Source organism: Muntiacus reevesi, chromosome 5 (genome assembly GCF_963930625.1).
Source record: "Muntiacus reevesi chromosome 5, mMunRee1.1, whole genome shotgun sequence".
NCBI lineage: Eukaryota > Metazoa > Chordata > Mammalia > Artiodactyla > Cervidae > Muntiacus > Muntiacus reevesi.
In genome coordinates this window covers 47,013,190-47,029,320 of record NC_089253.1, presented here as the reverse complement: position 1 = coordinate 47,029,320, position 16,131 = coordinate 47,013,190, and positions in this window count along the sequence as shown.

Sequence of the window (16,131 nt, the reverse complement as noted above, 5' to 3'; positions counted from 1 at the left end):
GAAGGCCCAGACCCCAGAGGGCCCTGAATTGTCTCCATGGGCTCCCCTGAGTCCCTGGGGACAGCAGGCTGACCCAGGGAGGCAGGGTCACCAAGGACAAGGTCCTAGTGCGGAAGGCGGAGGTCAGCCCCTCGCAGGCACATGAGGCCCCGATCACGGACGCTGACCCCGCAGACAGGTGGGCCCCAGGACCAGTCCCGCCCTGGGACTGGGGGGCCGACAGGAGCGATATTGAGCAGAGATCCGAGGGGCTTTCACTCCACCGTGTCCCAGAGTGGGTGCCGAGTCACTGTGGGCGGCCTGGCGGCCCCCGACCTTCCTGCTCCTCCAGCAGCCCCAGCGTCCCGGCCCTGTGGGGGCCCCTGGTCTGGGCCCGACAGCCGCTAAGCCCCCAGGCCGCCCTGGACCTCTCCTGGCCTCACCCACGTTCCTGCCTTCCGCTGCCCCCAGGCTCCCCTGTAGCCCCAAACCCCTTCGCTCCCCAGCCAGACTGACCCCCACTGTCAGCCCCGGGGTCCCCTGCCTCCCGCTGACAGAGCCCTGCCCCCTGGCGCCCGCAGGCCTGCTGGGGTCTTGCAGCCTGCTCGCGGGATCGCGGAGCCCCTGCCAGGGGAGGGGCGTGGCTGCCCGCACCAGCCCCTCTCAGCGACCTTAGCCCTGGCCGTGGCCCACCACGAGGGAGGCAGGGGCTGTCAAGAGCTGGGCCCCCGTCCACACCGCATGACTCGGCCTAGCAGCCCCCTGCACCTCCCCAGTCAGCAAAGACTCCCCCAAACCGGCCGCCACCCTCGCTGGGAGCACGTCCGTCCACCAGCAGCCTCTCTCCTGCTCCAGGCGTTGCCTCACCAGCCTGACTCACAACCACGCTCCTGCGGGGCCCCCACTGGCCTCAGAGAGCTGGGGACCCGCCGCCTCGAAACCACCCAGGGAGGCGTCAAACCCCGCCCTGAGCCTGAGGTTCTGGACCCCTGTCACAGAGAAGGTGGGGATCGCAGGACGGCTTGTGTATGTCTCCTGACGGGGAGCTCACCCCTTCACGGCACGACTGACCCTTCAGTTGTTAGAAAGCTCTGCGTCTCCGTGCTCCCCACTCAGGGTCATCTCCCAGGCCCCATGGGTCTGGTTACTGGGGGAAGTGGCAGCACCGATTTTGAAATCCTTTTGAAAATGTTTTTCCTTTGTTTTGTTTTATTTAGAAATTTCCCAAATTTTTACCAAGTTAAAGACACAACCACAAGAATGTGTAGCCTGGGTGGACAACTGGCATAAACATACCCTCCCCCACTGCCCAGCCTCCCCCAAACCGCTGCCCCCCAACTCAGCAGCAAAATATGCCAAACATGTGTAAGAAAACAGCAGTGCAACCAGATCCAGGCCAGGGGCACAGAAACGCACACTCACGCACACACACGTGCACGCACAAGTACACACACTAAAGAGCACGTGTGCACCTGTATATGTATATATATATACACGCGAAAACCCACACACACGTGTGCACCCATATATATATATGTACGTGAAAACCCACACACACGTGTGCACCCATATATATATATCCATATACACACACGCAAAAACCCACACACACGTGTGCACCCATATATATATATACATGTGAAAACCTACACACACGTGTACACCCATATATATATATATATACACGTGAAAACCCATACACACGTGTGCACCCATATATATACACACACGCAAAAACCCACACACACGTGTGCACCCATATATATATATACACACGTGAAAACCCACACACATGTGTGCACTCATGTATATATACAAGTGAAAACACACACACATGTGCACTCATATATATATACACATGCGAAAACCCACACACACGTGTGCACCCATATATATATATATACATACACACACACGCAAAAACCCACACACACGTGTGCACCCATATATATATACACGTGAAAACCCACACACACGTGTGCACCCATATATATATATACACGTGAAAACCCACACACACGTGTGCACCCATATATATATATACACACACGCAAAAACCCACATACACATGTGCACTCATATATATATATACACACGTGAAAACTCACACACACGTGTGCACCCATATACTTATATATATACACACGTGAAAACCCACACACACGTGTGCACCCATATATATATATATACACACATGCAAAAACCCACACACACATGTGCACTCATATATATATATATACACACGTGAAAACTCACACACACGTGTGCACCCATATACTTATATATATATACACGTGAAAACCCACACACACGTGTGCACCCATATATATATATACACACACGCAAAAACCCACACACACATGTGCACTCATATATATATATATTCACACGTGAAAGCTCACACACACGTGTGCACCCATATACTTATATATATATACACGTGAAAACCCACACACACGTGTGCACCCATATACTTTTATATATACATGTGAAAACCCACACACAAACATGCAGGCATGTGCACACAGAACCATGGAAACACTCCCTGCACGCATGTGCATTCACACACATACACGCACGTGAAAACACACACAAGGGCACGCACACTCACACTGCTGTGCGGTCGCTTTTCCCCCGGCCCCGGCTGCCAAGCAGGAACAGGGCTGTGTGCGGGTCAGTGTGCTGGGTCCAGCCTCCCACGGTGCCTGCCAGCAGTGGTTTGCCCTCTCTCTGCCTCAGTTTCCCCATCACCTACCCGCCCCCAGGCCCCATGGAGAACCCAGCGGGACCGGAATGCCAGGAGCTGCTGACCAGCACACGCAGCCACGTGACGTGGGGCCCAGGTCCGAGTCCCACAGCGGTCCTCAGAGCCGGGGCCCTGGGAACCCTCCAGGGCAGAGTGGGCACGCTGGGGCCTTAGCAACCCTCCCCCAGGAAAACTCGACCGTCAGACCATGGAGGATCTCTTCTCAGAGGGCCCTGGGCCTCCAGGGCACAGTGGGCATGCTGGGGCCTTAGCATCCCTCCCCCAGGAAAACTCGACCGTCAGACCACGGAGGATCTCTTCTCAGAGGGCCCTGGGCCTCCAGTGGCCTGGACACAGTGTTGGGCCGGGGGAGCTGGGAGGACCCGGGACCAGCCACAGCGTCCACCTTAGAGCCCGCGGGCTGGACCCCGAGGACACCCCAGCTCCTGCTGTGACTTCTCCAGCCTGCCATGGACCGCTGTGGCCTCGAGGAGCTGCCCTGGTCAATGGCCTCCAGGGCTGGCTGGTCCACCGCCTCCAGCCCAGGTCCTCTCCCCGCTCCTCGGCTGTCAAGACCAGCTTTAAGAAACGGGTTCAAACTCAGACCTTCCTTCACTGGAAGCCCCTGATCATCACTGTCCTGCAGGCCTGAGAGCCAGCTCTGACTACTCCTGCCCCGGGTGGGGGGGTTGCCTGGGAGCCCCGCTGAACCCTTAGCTGGCAACGCTCCCCCCAGAGGGAACAGGACTGGCAGGGAGGTTTGGGACTTGGGGGGGACTCTGGGGTTCAACGCGAGGGTCTTGGAACCAGGGCTAACGCCTCCTGGATGAGGAACAAGCCCGCTCAGCGAGGGAGGGCGGGGCTCGGGGAATTTCGCTGGCACGGGGACAGGAGGGAGAGGATCTTGGCCTTCCGAAATGTTTACTACATCAGGAAACTAATTCACTACGCACGGGATTCAGTGACGAGGTACAAAAACACACGCGCACGCACTCGGGATAAATTGCGTCCAGGCCGGTCACCCTCAGCCCGGCCCGGGGAGACGGCGGTCACACGCCATGAGCTGGGGGTCAGACGACTGGGGGCGAGGGCAGGGCTGCATCTCACCCGACCCCACCCACCCCGGCCCGGCCAGCACCCCCGCGGGCTGTCACGGTTACAGAGCTCCAGACTCTGTTTCCTCATTAAGGCCCCACCGAGGGGGGCCGCTGACCCGCGGCCTCAGGAATGTGCCTTCACGGAGCCCGGGGCGGGGACTCGGGGTGCCCGCTGCCCACGCAGGCCCGCCTGCCAGAGGCTCTCCAAAGGCTCTCCCACCTGCCCCGCCTGCGGGCCCCTGGGGGAGTCCACAGCACCCCGACATTTGGCCGGGCCAGCCCCGGCTGGGCCAGACAGAGCCCGGCTGCACTCCTGCGGTGGACTGGCAGGTCCTGGACCCGGAGTGGGGACAGGCATGCTGACCTGGGTCTGCCCGCGGGCGCCTGAGCTCAGCGCAGCAGACCCAGGGCAGTGCGACCAGAGGCTGTTCGCGGGGGTCAGAGCGCACGGCTTTGGCCTCGGTGGCTGGGCCGCCCCCCCAACACAGCTGGCACCAGCCAAGGCTCCCCGGACTTGAGGGTCCGCGCAGCTCACAGTAGCCCCGAGAAGCCAGGTGAGGGACTGCCCGCAGCACAGACAGCAAACGGAGGCTTGGAGAGTCAGCCCGCCGGTCAGGTCCCCCGGCCGGAGCCCCTCAGCCTCCTGCCTGCCTGGCCCTGCCCGTCCACCCCTGGACCTGCACCGGGCTCCCCTCTTCCCCTCCAGCTCTGAGGCACCATCTTTCTCAGGAAGTGAGCTGGTCACACCCCTCCCACCTCACCCCAGCTCCCCGGGGCTCTGGGGCGACCGTGCGGCAGCGAGGGCTGCCCTTGGATCCAGATCCTGTTAACACTTGTCTCCCATCCCCCAGGGCGCCGCGCTGCCCCCAGGCCTGCGGTCCCGGGGTCCTGAGTGTCCTGAGCATCTCCACATCCCCACTGCCGTGCGTCCCTTCCCCTTGTCTCGGCCCCTTCTCCCTGAGCTGGGAGCCCCCAGGACAGGAATAGCACCCTGCGAAGCGGCCAGCCAGCTCCATGGACGCCGGAGAGGTGAGGGGCAGCTGGGCACCCCGAAGCCTGCTGGGACCCCCACTATGGTCCAGGGGGTCCTGGGCTTTGCCCTGTGGCTGCAGGAACCCCAGGTGGGGCTTCAGGTGGACAGGCATGGTCCTCCAGCTGGTCACTGCACCTGCCCACTGCAGGCCCGTCCGGCCAGCTGTGGAGGGAAGAGCCATGCGGCAAAGGCTTCCAGGCCAGGCAGGGAAATGTGGTCATCCAGCCCAGGGATGCCCGGAGTAAAGCAGAAGTATCTGCTTTCCGCAGAGATACGCACCCCCGCGTTCTCCAACACGGCAGCCAGAGGCGGGGCGGGGCCTTCCTTGACGAGGGGTGACTCCTGCTCCATCTGAGGCCCCACGCATCTCAGCTTTGAGAGCCCGGGGTCCCCCTCTCTGGAGCCATATGTCACCCTCCTACGTCCCCCCAACCCCGCACAGATGACCGATCCCGCCTCCCCCGGGTACCCACCAGGACGTTCTGTACCAGGACGGGACTGGTGGCTCCAGGAAGGCGGGGCTGGTTTGCATTTGATGCTGTGGACGAACCAGCCCGCTGCCCGGCACAGGTGACGAGAGGCGCTGGGCTGGGCCGGACGGGGCAGGCGGCCAGGGAGCACCCCCGGGCGTGCGGCGCACCCGCCGTAAGCCGGCCAAGTGGAGGCCGGCCCCGTGAGCCCGTGCAAGCAGCAAGGCGGGGCGGCGGGCGGAAGCCGTCACCCGGGTCTGGCCCTGGGCCACCGCCCAGCAGCACCCTTGGCACGAGCCCCTGCCAGACACCCCTTTCTTCCCCGTGACCCCGTGGCTTCCTGCTCTTCTTGGCCCTGAAGCTGGGTCTGCCTGGGCCTCCAGACAGCCTGAGCCTCCCGCTCGGCCACGGCAGCCCAGAGAGTGACCACAGCGTCTGGGGACCTTCCAAACCCTGGATCCCGGCCATGGCCCTGCCTGCTGCCTCCGGGCGCCCAGACGTGGCACAGGCGGGCCTGAGGGACCCACAGAACATCTGGATCCTTGCAGAGCCGTTTCCAAGGAGAAGAGGAGGCGTGTGCCCGGGAAACCCCGGCGGGGTCACACATAGACTCACCGGGGCCCTTGTGTGTGGGTCACAGGGGGCCTCTCCAGGGAGCGCTCGGGGTCCTCCCCTTCCCCGCCCAGCCTCACCTCTGCCCCGCCCACCGCCACCCTCCTCCAGCCATGCCAGGCCTCACTGGCCTTCTCCCTGCCGAGCTCCATATCGGGGCTCATGGCTCATCCCTCCACCCACGCCAAGCTCCCAGACATCAAGATGCTCCTCTTGCTCCTGGAGCCAGCTCTGACCCTCACAGGGATGCCCGCCCACCCCAAGGCAGCTCTCTAGCCGGCAGCCACACGCACTCGGGACCCAAGCTGCCCCAGAGCCACATCAGACCCTCCCCCGAGCCTCCCCTTGGCACCCACTCGCATGAGGACCCGGCCACACACGGCCCTCCCCGTGTCCTCAAGACTCAGGGCATCCCTGCCTCAGGAACCCCTTCCCCGTTCCTTTCAGAGGCAGCACCCCCTCCTCCCGTGGCTCAGCTTCAAAGCGCCTCTCGCAGGGGGCCACGCGCAGCCGCCGTTCTTGCCCACAGCCTCTGCCAGGAGCGTCAGGAAGCAGGCCCCCCGCCTCAATTTCCCTGTCTGTGAAGTGAGGACACCCCCAACACCGCCTGCAAGGATTGCGTTGGGGAGGCCATGAGTTAACATGCAAGATGCTAGAAAGAGGGCTTGGCCGCAGCGGCGTGCAGTGCTGGGGAGGGGGAGTGGGCAGTTATTTGGTGTCCGTGGGATGTAAGGTGCCAGGGGAAGGGTGGGCCCGTCCCTGGGTGGAGGCATCAGGGTGGACACGGGGCAAAAGGCAGCCAAGGAAACAGGTGCCCAGGGCTGGGGCCCAGTCCGTGTCTCTGGAATCCAAGTGCCTCCCGGGCAGGCAGGCCCAAGGAGCAGAGAGAGGCTCTCTGCCCAAGGAAGGGCTGGTGCACACCCCCCAAAACCAGGGGCAGAGAGCCCCAGATGTGCTGCCGGAGCCCAGGGGTCTCTCCGCCACATGGGGTCTACCTGACTCCAAGCTGCACCGGTAGCCAGCGCTTCCTTGCTGACCCTCGGCGGGAAGGAAGCAGAGAGGCCACCATGATGGTCCTTAAAGCTCCTGATAGACTCGAAATGGAGAATTCCGTGTTTATCCTCAGATGGGGGCTAAGAGGCCTTCCTCCATGGTGGAGGGGAGAGAGAGGGGGCCATGGAGGGACAGGGCGCCTGGGGGCTGGGGCGTGGAACCAAGGACAGGAGACAGCCGGCCTGGAACGGATCCCCAGTGGGGGCCCAGCCTCCAAGGGCGCAGCCGCCGGGCGCAGCAGTGGGGCTGGTCCATCCTCACGGCCGCCTCCTTCAGGCCTCCCGCTCCCCACTATGACGGCGGGCGCCCCGCCATTGGGGCCTCCAGGGAGCTCTGTCCCGAGGTGGGGGGTAGCCTCTGGACCCCCAGCCGCAGTCTCCTTGGCCCGCCTCACATGCCTCAGACCCTCGTCCACTCTGCACCTCCTCTCCGGGCCGAGCGTGTCTGAGGCATGGGCCAAGTGCACCTCCTCTCGGGCCAGCGGGGCCTCTTGCCCCGACAGCGCTGGCGCGGGGATGGCCCCAGGCCGAGTGGAACCTCGAGGCCAGGCGTCCAAGTCCTGCAGGCAGCCGGGCCCCCTGCCTCCCGTCCTGAGCCGACGAGGACCCCGGGGCCCGGAGTCCCCAGCCCCAAAGCCAGGGCAGCGATGTGCATGCCCACACCTGTCCTTACCCTGTCTGGCGGGGTCAGCGCCCTGTGAGCCAGGCCAGCCCAGATCTTGACCTGCACCCCAGACTCTGGGGAGCAGTTTGGCTGAGCCCGGCCCAAACGCCCGAGAGACAGACCCACCCCAACCGGCTAGGGTGCCGTGAAGCCCCCGCCTCGGACCTGGCAGGACCGTGGTCCCGCCAGGGGCACCTGTGGCCTCCCCGGGCCCCAGGCCTCCAGCTGTGGTTCCCGTGCCTGCGTCTTCATCGCAGGAATGTAATAAATGTCTGCGGGCTGCCCTGCCGGTTGGCACAGGGCGGCCTCACAGGGAGTGGCCTCTGGGTGCCAGGCTGCTGAGCTGCGTGCCACGCCCCGCACGCAGCCCCGAGGGGAAGGCCGGGCCTGGCCCCACGCGCCCGTCCGCCCGAGGCCAGGACCAGGGAGCCGCTCGGGGCTGTGCCAGCTGCTGTGTCTGCTGCCACTCAGCCCCTACGGGAGCACGGGGGCCGGGGAGGTGATGGGGCGCTGGGGGCAGGGTGATGAAGGGGCAGGGGGTGACGGGGGGACGGGGGCGTGACGGAGGAACGGGGGAGGGTGATGGGTGATCTGGGAAGGCTGATGGGGGCCGCTGGTCAGGGTGCCCACGCCACAAGACGGTCCACAGCACTGGCCACCCCTGAAGACTGTCCCGAGGCTCCCGGGGAGGGGGTGGGGCAGACCCCTGCCCTCCCCGTCTCTGTGCTAATTCCCTGGGCCCTGGCGCCCTGGCCCGCCACCAGCCTGCCGTCTACATACGACTGAAGCCCCAGCCTCCCCTCAGGCCCCTGAAAGCTCCCACTCCTCCGTGAATGACGACACGCTCAGTTCGGCCAGCATCCGTTTATTCACACACACGTTTGGTGGGCACCTCCTGCGTGCGGGGCTCCGTGTGCCCGTGACCGATGAGAGCTCAGGCCCGGCACGGAGCAGGGGGTCCGCGGGCAGAGCCCGGCCTACCCGGGCACCAGCCAGAAGCCGCGTGAGGGCCGCCCTCCCTGAGTCTGGGGAGCCTGGTCCCCACACCTTAGATGGCGAAGCATGGGCAGGTGCCGGCCCCGGGCCTGGTCACCCCAGATGCTGACGTCGCCGGCTGCTGGGGGCAGCTGGGGTCACTTCCCAGGCCAAGTGGAAGACAAGAAACCCACCCTGCCCGGGAGGCAGTCGCCGCGGCCCATCTCCCAGCCGGCTCCGGCCCGGAACCTCAGCCAGGCCCCACCTGCTCCCGCGGGGTCTGCTGAGGCCTGAGCCCAGGACGAGGGCCAAGGAGCCTCAGACCACAGGTCAGGGGTCCCCTCAGACGGCCTGTGGTCCCTGAATGGGGCCTGAGAGTCTGCTGTCAGAGCCCCGTGACCAGGGGCTTTCAGAGCTCTGCTCCAAGAAGGCAGGAGCGCAGGACAGCAGGCCGGGGCTGCAGATAGCAGGGTGGACCGGAGGGCCAGGAGAGGCTGCTGGGGATTGGGGCCTGAGAGGTAGGCTCAGGCAGACTGAGTGCAGAGGCCGCCCCAGCCGGCAGACTCGGGGAGACTTCCAAACCCACTGCACACCAGAGGGGCGCCTTCTAGGGCCGACTGCCCCGCAAGGGCTGTGTAGAGCTTGGAGCAGGGGTCCTGGGTTCACTGCCACCACCTCCCTCTCCATTCTCCATTACAACCAATTCCGGCCTGGACATAAGCTGCATGCCAGCTCTAGCCACATCAGACCCTCTACAAAGCCAAAACGTCAGGCAGGATCTCTCTCTCATCTCTGTTCTTTCCGTCTGGAATGTCCTTCCTTCCTCCACACAGAAAACTCCTATTCATCCTTCAAAACCTTGTTCAAATGAGATGAGCACTCAGGACAATGACCATATAATTAAATGGCCATGTGCCCAGTTAATGACCATATAATTAAGCAACCAGGATTCTTGAGAGTTAAGACAGGGCCCGTGAGTGCTTCTGCTGGGGAAACAGACTTAAAGTGGTCTTGTGGCCGCCTACCTACCATCCAAAGCTCGTTTCTCCCCTTAATGCATGATAGTCCCAGGGGCTGGGGCACTGTCTGCTAGAGCCTGGAATCCCAGCAACAGGGCCCCCGTGTCAGCCATCTCCTTGGACAGCCTTGGTTTCACCATCCCAGCTTCTCCTGGGGACACTGAAATTGCTGAATCAGGAAGATTCTTGCTCCCCACTGACCCTCACAGAAGTCTCGGCAACTCAGCGTAACAAAGAGTCAGCCAAGACCAGAGGAACGAGGTGCTTGTTTGAGGTCACGCAGAGCCAGCAAAGACCCTGCCCCACGGGAATCTCGGCCCCACTGGTGCCGCACGTGTGCGTCTGTCGTCTGCATCATGGAAAGTGGAAAGTCTTGACGGCACAGCCCTGTGTCCTAGCCCTGGCCCCAGACATGACTCACAATAGTTCAAATTCTGCAAGCCACAGACGAAAGGGACAAAGTGAGGCAGCGTTTTGCTTCTTGGCCAGGGAATTTATTCAAAATGCTTTCTTGGCAATGAGCTTCCAATGATCAAATCAAGATGCTACAAAACTGTTAGGTTACAAATTGGATGAGGGGTGGTGGATGGATGGTTAGCAGATAGATGGATGGATGGATGGATGGATGGATGGATGGGAGAATGGATAAGGATATAGGAGGGGAGTGGGTAGGTGGATAGATGGGTGTACGGATAGATGGTGGATGGCGGGATGGATGGATGGGTGAATGGATGGATGGGTGGATGGATGGATATTGAATGAATGGGTGGTGGATGGTGAATGGAGGGGTGGATGCATGGTTGGATGGGTGAGTGTAGAAGGGAGGACAGCTGTTGACATATGAATGGCTAGGTGGGTGGATGAGGGGTTGGTGGATACCTGGAAGGGTAGATGGACAGTTGGATGGAGGATCAAATGGATACTTGATTAGCGCTTTCTCTGACCAAAAGGCTATAAGTCTGAGTCACAGAGAGAGACTGCAGAGGTACCCTCCACCCTGAGACTGCGGATTCAGGGACGCATATGCCGAGCGGCTGCTCAATCCCCAAATAAGGTGGACAAAGTCCACTCTGGCCGCCTGGGGAGCAGGAAGCCCGGGAGGGGTGGGAGGCCCTGCTCCGGGGGCTGAAGTCAGTTCCTTCGTTTCTAAACAATGGGCCTGGCCTGATCCTTGCCCTCTGCCGCCCTGCTCCACCCAGGCCGCCTCCACCTCTGACGGGGTGCTGGGGCTCTCGGGGCTGGACGCCAGGGAGCTGGGGGTGGGGGGCTGGAGAAAAGAAAAAGGGCCTGGCAGTGGAAAAGGTGATGCTCCTCTGGGTAAGGCTCCTGGCCTGGCTCCGGCTGCCCTGGCTGCCCCCCAGGCTTCATGGAGAGACCGGCCTTTCTGCAGGGCCTGGGGAGGACTTGGGGCTGCCTCCCCCACACCGCCCAGAACTCTCCTTGGCTTCTTCTCCATGTTCCTTTCCTTCAGGTCACTCAGCTGAAGGCCCAACAGCCCCCTTCTCTCTCCTCCGTCCCCTTCCTATTGCTGGCCTCCCCCGGCTCCCCACTTCTCCCCCACCATGGCCAGTCTGGAGTCTGCCTCCTTCCTGGAGACCTCCAACTGGCAGGAGAGCAGACTGGCCAGTGGGTTCGAGTCCAGGCCTGACCCAGAGGCCAGGAAAGGATGGAGGGTGGGGAGGGGGGATCCGTGTCAGCCCCTCGTCCGCGGCATCCAACAGCAGCTCCTAGGATCCATCACTCAGCCGTGAATCTCCTGGACCTGCGCCGAGGCTGGTGGAGCCGCCCCACCTCTGTGTATCTGGGAGCCTGTGCCCGCAACCCCCGGGAAAGAGGGCCCTGCCCTGCGGGATCCAGGACTCAGGACCTCATCCCCATCCAGGCAGAGGCCAAGCCTCAGGTGGAGTGGGGTCCAGCTATGAACCAGGCTGGCTGGTCGGGAAGGGCCCAGGAGGGCAGCATGAGGAGTCCAAGACAGACTCCAGCCCCAAGTGGGGGTGGTCACGGAGGGGTGATCCTTTCGCCCTGGGTGACACAGCCAGCCCCCAGGTACGGACATTTCTGGGCTGTTATCGAATCAGTGAGTGAGAGGACGGGTGGTGGATGCATGGATGATGGATGAGGGATGGATGGTGAATGGACGGATGGATGATGGATGGAGGGAGGGATGGATGGATGATGGATAGACCTGTACCACTGGATCACAAGGCAGACAGGCAGAGGCACAGAGGAGCAGTCCCTCCCACACTGGTGCGTACTCAACACACACACACACACACGCACATGCAGCGGGCACTGTGGTCAAGGCTCCCAGAGCTGTCCCTCCTCAAGTCCTTAGTGCCCGGGCAGACCCAGGGCCAGGGTTCCGGAGCCTGCCCAGCGGCCCCCGGTTTCCTCCTGCCTGCTGCGGGGAGCCACACGGCCTCGAGCACCTGCTAATCTCTGATCCTGGCAACCTCGAGGTGACGGCATCCTCAGGGACCCTCGGCAGCCCAGAGGGTACCCAGGAAGGGGCCCCAGGCCGGCCTGTGTCCTGGGGTGGCTCCACCCAGTGCTGAGACCCGGAGAGCCGGGCTCGGTGGTGACCAGGTCCCTTACGGGAGGGTCTCGGGCCCCGCTCAGCGGCCCCAGGCAACAAGTGGCTGCAGGCCCGGCCTGTTGCTAGGATTAGTGCCCAGATTAACCCACCAAGTTTCCAGAACCCCGGGTGTCAGGCTCACCGGTGCTATAGAAACCTGGCCGGGCTTCGTGGGTGGGATGGGCTCCGGGGGTGTGGGGGCTCTCCCCTCCAGGCCCAGTCGCAGCCCCCCTCCAAGTAGAGACCAGGCCTCCCTGGGCCCGAGCTCCCACCCCGGCCTGTGGGGCGCCCTCCTCCTCGCTCCTTGCTCAGGGAAGGCTTAGGTTTCCAGAATCAGCTGTTTTCCAGATACTGGAATGAAAACGAATGACCGAATTGCTCTGTGCCTTCAGTGGAAACACAGAACACTTCCCGCTGCCCTCTCACCCCACGTCTCAATGCAAAAAATAGCTGAGCCGATTTACCCCAGGGGCCAGAGCTCACCTTGGAGCCTCACCCCCGAGGCCCAGCCCAAGGGCCGCCTCCTCGGGTCCCCTCTTCCCACACCCCCTCCCCACCCGCCTCTGCTCTGGGCAGGGCACGGGCCAGCCCTGCCGGCCAGGAGTCTGGGGCCTGGGGCCAGCCCTCGCTGGTGAGGCGGCCAGAACGTGGGGCCATCAAGGGGAGAGGCACTGAGAGTTCCTGCAAACATCTCCAGGCTGGCCTGTAGGAGATGCCATGCCCGGGGCTGGGGGGGCGGGTGGGTGGGATGGAGCTAAAACGGCAGGCGGGAAGCAGCCCCTTCCCCAGGCCACCTGCCCAGGGCCCACCCAGCAGCACCATCTACCTCCAGGCCTCTTTCAGCAACGTCCCGAGTCTGGCCCTGGGCCCCACCTGGGCCTCTCAGATCCTGCTGCATTGTGGCCCCTCCTTCACTCCGTCAAGGCAATCGCATCCCTCCAGGAGCTCCAGCAGGACCTGGGATGCATCCTTCCTGGGCACCTCCAGCCCCCAGCAAAGGCCCTCAGCCCCACCTCCAGCCCCTTGAGACTGATGGCAGCAGCCTCCTCTGCCACACCCCACCAGGCCCGGCCTTGGCCCCGGCCCCTTTGGGCTGTTGACTCAGCATCCTCTGACACTGAGATCAGACCCTCCACTAGCCTCTGCCTCGAGAAGAAGCCACATCCTTCTCAGAGCTTCCCAGGCCAGTTCTCCAAGTGCCTCTCCCTATCCAGGTGACCTCAAGCCCCCCTCCTTTACCACTCCCCCCCAAGGAACCACACCGCTCCCACCTGGGACTTTGCACCTAATGCACAGGCCGCTGCTCAGTCTTTGCCCAGAGGCCCATTGGGCATTTGGTGGTGAATAGACAGACAGATGGATGGATGGATGGGTGGATGGGTGGATAGACAGATGGGTAGATGGATGGATGGATGGATGGGTGGGTGGATGGATGGATGGATGGGTGGATGGTTGGATGGATGGGTGGGTGGGTGGATGGATGGGTGGGTGGATGGATGGATGGATGGATGGGTGGATGGATGGGTGGAAAAATGGATGGACGGATGGATGGGTGGACAAATGGGTGGATGGATGGATGGATGGATGGATGGGTGGATGGATGGGTGGATGGATGGGTGGATGGATGGGTGGATGGATATATGGATGGGTGGGTGGATGGATGGATAGGTAGATGAATGGGTGGATGGGTGGATGGATAGATGGATGGGGGTGGGTGGATGGATGAATTGATAGATGAATGGGGGGGGTGGATGGATAGATGGATGGGGGGTGGGTGGATGGATGGGTGAATGGAGGGATGGATGGATGGATGGATGGGTGGATGGGTGGATGGGTGGATGGACAGATGGATGGATGGGTGGATGGATGGATAGACGGATGGATGGACGGATAGATGGATGGACAGACAGATGGATGGATAGATGGGTGGATGGATGGATGGGGGTGGGTGGATGGATGGATGGATGAATGGACGGATGGGGGGTGGATGGACGGATGGACAGATGGATGGGCAGATGGACAGATGGATGGATGGTCGGATGGACAGATGGATGGATGGATGGATGGGTGGATGGATGGGTGGATGGATGGGTGGATGGATGGGTGGATGGATGGGTGGATGGATGGATGGGTGAGTGGATGGATGGTCGGATGGATGGATGAATGGATGGATGGGGGTGGATGGATGCGTGGATGGACAGATGGACGGATGGGTGGGTGGCTGGGGGTGGATGGATGGGTGGATGGACAGACGGATGGATGGGTGGATGGATGGGGGTGGATGGATGGGTGGATGGATGGGTGGATGGACAGATGGACGGATGGGTGGATGGATGGATGGATGGACAGATGGACGGATGGGTGGTCGGATGGACGGATGGGTGGATGGATGCGTGAATGGACAGATGGACGGATGGGTGGATGGATGGGGGTGGATGGACGGATGGATGGACGGATGGGTGGATGGATGGGGTGGATCAATGGGTGGATGGATGGGTCGATGGACAGATGGACGGATGGGTGGATGGATGGGGGTGGATGGATGGGTGGATGGACAGATGGGTGGATGGATGGGGTGGATCAATGGGTGGATGGATGGGTCAATGGACAGATGGACGGATGGGTGGATGGATGGGGGTGGATGGATGGGTGGATGGACAGATGGACGGATGGGTGGATGGATGCGGGTGGATGGATGGGTCGATGGACAGATGGACGGATGGGTGGTCGGGGGAGTGAGGGTGGATGCACAGGCTGATGCGTGGAGGCCTCATGTCCTAGCCTCTCGGCCCTGACCTCCCATTTCTGTCCCCTCCAGCTCCCTGATCTGGCTGCACACCTCTGCCTCTGCTGCAGTTTAAATCTCCAGACGTTGCCTGTGGGTTGGGGACTTAGAATGCTCTGTTTAACCCCCTCACCCTCACCCACATGTGCAGACCCAAACCTTCAGAAGATGCAGACTCACTCTGTCCTGCCATTCTCAAACACTCCAGGTTCCCCCTCCTGAACCTGTGCTCTGCTCCTGAGATGAAGACTCTAACACTCATGGAGAGGGGCCCGCCCTGCTCCATGCTCCTGGAACCCCCTCACCCTCCATGCCCCGTGGTAGGGCTCAGCCCCTGCCCTCCCCTCTGCCCTGACAGGCCCTGACAGGCCCTGGGGCAACGCTGCGTCTCCTTGCTGGCTCAGGTCAGCAGCCGGACCCCAGTCACCTGCTCTCCTGTCCCTCAGGATCGCCTCTCCACCGCCCCGACACCCTGCAGGCGCGTGCACATGGGGCCCTTCTGGTCTCACCGCCGAGCGAGTGTCCAGCTTCGGGAGGGAAGGAGGCCTGTGTGGAGTCCACATCAGGTGAGACAGAGTGGGTGAGGTGAGCGGTGGGCGCTATAACTGGCTCTCCCGATAACGGGAGTCACCTTGCCACACAGCCGGGGCTCCGCGCCTGCACGGCTCCTTCCCTCCTTCCTTCCTTCCTTCCTTCCTCCCGGAGAAGCATCTCCACTCGCCCCTCCCTGCCCCGCAGGCCCGTCTCCCTCCCTGACCCTTACTGCCAGCAGGCCGGCCCTCACTGCCCTGCCCACCGCATCCCCGGCAGTCACCGAGGTCGCGTCCCCCTCTGTCTGTGCAGAGACGGCTCGGCTCTCTCCTCCTCGGGGTGAGCTCAGTGCTGGAAACAGGATGTGCCGGGAGCTCTGTTGGGGGGCCGTGAGGGTTCTGGTGGCCCCTGCTCCTGGCACCCCTCCTGTGCCATCTTGGTAGGCAGGTCCCCAGGTCGCTCCCTGTCCAGCCCATCTGCCATTTGAGGGCCGAAGCCTGGGGAGGGTCCCAGCCTTGCCGACCGGGCGGCAGGACGGGGAGGTTGGCACCCCCGCCTCGCCCCCCAGCCTCCCCAGCACGGAGCCAGTC